The following is a 3770-nucleotide window of genomic DNA, read 5'->3' as shown; positions in this document are numbered from 1 at the left end:
GGGGGCGCCTGTCATTGGCTGAGGGGGAAGACGGGGCTAAACCATCCTGGGGTTGCAGGAACTGTAAAGGTGTCATTCCTTACATCATTTGTATTCATTGTGCGAAGATCTGGAGGTTACAGAAGTGTACAGAGAGGCACAGTATCTACGCTCAGAATTTATTCTCTAGTTAATAGGAGATCTGACAACATAAATGCACCATGCCCCAATGTAATGAATACGATGAAGTAGTATGGGGGAATAGGCTTTCAATAAAGGTGTATTTAGTGCCTACTATTGGAAGGGGAAAGTAATTTAGTTGGGCAGTAGTCTTGGAAGGCCTCTCTGAAGGATTTATTTTTTAATCTGCGAACTAAAGAATGAGTCCAAATTAACCTAGAATCGATGGAAATCGTATCCTAAAATGTGGGATGCCCCCCATTTGGGAAAAATGAAAGGCTCTAAGGGTGCATGAACAGGACATTAAGCGATATTAAACAGCAGAGTGAGAACGTCCCATTTCAAACCAACAGGCTAGTTGTTTGAGGCCAGTATGGTATTTAACATTTTTCTAATATTTATCTCCCTTTCTAATAGAGTAAAGGCTTCATTTTCCAGATCTCTCAAACAGGCAACCATGCCTGCAGTTTTAAAATATTGTTTTGTTTTGAGGTGTGTGTTAGCAATAACCTTTTCATTTCTTCCGAGCAATGCTGATTTCCCATTTAAGCAGTGATGTAAATATTCCTTTCAAAATACATGTCAAATTTGAGAGTTCACTTACAGAAGAAAATGAAAACATTATTTACTTACATATATAATAGTTTAGGTGGAATGTGGCAAACAATGATGATGTCTGGACAACGAGGTATCACACTTCAATCTCTTCTCCTGTGGTGTGTTAATCTTCCCTGATTGATAAAACTCTCTGGAAGGGGATTAATAATTGAATTCCTTCTGGATTATCAGCCTTTAGTCTGATAAGGGAAATTCATGAAAAGCCCCTCTGTCCATGTGCTGTTCCCCAAGCAATCATCATACCAGTGTGGCATATTTGGGGATGTTATTTCCTGGATTCCTTCAAAATGTATTCCAAATTCATCTTTTACAGAAATGGAATGAGGCTCAAAGTTTGCCCAAGACCATGAAAAGGGTTGATGAAAGGGAACTACTCACATTTAATAATTCCTACCTCTCTTTTCTCAGATCCCTTTCCTTACCACACATACACAAATACCAGTTCAAGTCAAGTTGCTTCAGGACCACTGAACTTTCCAGGTAGCCCTTAACATTCTTGCTTCTTCCTGTCTGAGTATTGCTGGTCTGAACTTAAGAGAGCTAAGACTGTGATAAATTTTATAGATCGAATTCTACCAGAAACATATCTGTAGTCCAAAAGAATTAGGTTTATTTAGCTTGTTCAGAAAGGGAGAACACATATCAGAGAAAACATAAGGAGTCTTGATAAGAGGTAACTGGGGAGAGCTTATTTTAGGATTTGGGTTTATGCTGGGTAACTAAATCTAAGGAGAGTTTAAGGAGGAGGACAACAGTTTTGGATTGGACACAGTCAAGCAGTAGAGGCAATTCAGTGATTAGGTATCTTACAAATTTTTATCCAGAAAGCAGAAGGATTAAAACAAGGCTAGATTAGTCCTTGGAAAAGTGTGATACCCTACCTTGTCTTAACCTGAATTGACTCTCTCTTAGCTGAGAGAGGCAGACAAACTCCATTTTGGCTCCTTCACTTGCAGCTCCTTACCTACCCCTCTTCCTCAAGGACTAGACTTCTGCAAGCTGACTCTCAGCACATCAAAGAATGCAATTAACTGATAAGATACTGTGGCAAGCTATAGCTGCAGTTCCCAGGAATTCACTCAGTTGATGGTACCCTAAGCCCTCACATTTTTGTCCGGTTGATGGTACCCAAAGCCCCCACATCTATCACCTTGTGATGGATTTAAAGCCCCTGCACCTGGAACTGTTTGTTTTCCTGTAACCATTTGTCTTTTTAACTTTTTTTGCCTGTTTTACTTCTGTAAAATTGCCTCAGCTAGGCTCCCCTTCCCCTTTCTAAGCCAAAGTATAAAAGAAAATCTAGCCCCTTCTTCGGGGCCGAGAGAATTTTGAGCACTAGCCATCTCTCCATCGCCGGCTAATAAAGGACTCCTGAATTCGTCTCAGAGTGTGGCATTTCTCTATAACTTGCTCGGTTACAACAAAAGAAGCAAAATCCACTCATATTAGTCAGAATTGGAAGATGTTGAGTCCTATTTGCAGTACCAGAGTGGCTTTGTCTGTATCTTGTTCCAACTACATGGTGGTCTTGTCTGATCTTTGTTTATATTCTGTGATCACTGTTTATGTTCAGTTAGAAACATTAGGTCTAGCTGTCAGCTGAACAGTTTTTCACTTTCTTACCTGCAAGCATTTGTCCTCCCAAATGTAGGATCCCACCCATCTCTTAGTGTTTCTGGCCCTAACTGGTTGAGTGTGTCACCTCTACTTGGCCAAAGGGAGGAGAGCAGATCTTTGAGATCATCTACTCCAATTTCCCACCTCAGTCAGGAACTCCTCAGCAACATCTCTTCTAGGGTAGGGGACTCACTGCCACCCAAGGCAGCTCCTCCCATCTTTACACATCCATTGTCAAACGTGTCAGGACTCTGAGCCCAAGCTAAGCCATCATACCCCCTGTGACCTGCACGTACACATCCAGATGGCCTGTTCCTGCCTTAACTGATGACATTCCACCACAAAAGAAGTGAAAATGGCCTGTTCCTGCCTTAACTGATGACATTACCTTGTGAGATTCCTTCTCCTGGCTCATCCTGGCTCAAAAGCTCCCCCGCTGAGCACCTTGTGACCCCCGCCCCTGCCTGGCAGAGAACAACCCTCTTTGACTGTAACTTTCCTTTACCTACCCAAATCCTATAAAACGGCCCCACCCCTATCTCCCTTCACTGACTCTCTTTTCGGACTCAGCCCGCCTGCACTCAGGTGAAATAAACAGCCTTGTTGCTCACACAAAGCCTGTTTGGTGGTCTCTTCACACGGACGTGAGTGAAAAAACCTAGGTTACTTTCCCCCATATGTTGTTGAAAAGATAACACATGTCCTTGGTTATAAAATACTGCATAAAGGAGCACACGGTGCAAATGAAGTGTCCTTCCCACCCTTCCCCCACCCCCATCTCCCAGATCTCCTTCAGAGTTCCTACTGGAATATGCATATGCCAGCATTATGGCATTCTTTTTTTTTTGAGACGGAGTCTCGCTCTGTCACCCAGGCTGGAGTGTAGTGGCACAATCTCGGCTCACTGCAAACTCTGCGTCCTGAGTTCAAGTGACTCTCCTGCCTCAGCCTCCCAAGTAGCTAGGATTACAGGTGCCCACCACCATGCCTGGCTAATTTTTTTTTGTATTTATAGTAGAGACAGGGTTTCACCATGTTGGCCAGGCTCATCTTGAACTCCTGACCTCAGGTGATCCACCCGCCGCTTTTTTTTTCACTTAACTTATTCGTTCGTTCAATAAATATTTACCAAGCTATTACTATGTGTCAGGCACTGTTGCCAGTGATGACAAAATAGTAGAGAACAAAACAAAGTGCCCACCCTTAAAAATCCTTATGCTGTAGGGAAAAAAGACAAGCAACAAACACACACGTATATAATATAACACTCAGACACTGACAAGAGCTGTGAAAAAAGAGAAAGGAGAATACAGAGTTGGTGGAGGTCTATTATTTTCTTTTCTTTTTTTTAATTTCAATTTTTTTTTTTTTTGAGA

This window comes from Nomascus leucogenys, chromosome 13 (genome assembly GCF_006542625.1).
Source record: "Nomascus leucogenys isolate Asia chromosome 13, Asia_NLE_v1, whole genome shotgun sequence".
Lineage (NCBI taxonomy): Eukaryota > Metazoa > Chordata > Mammalia > Primates > Hylobatidae > Nomascus > Nomascus leucogenys.
This window is presented reverse-complemented; position numbering follows the sequence as displayed.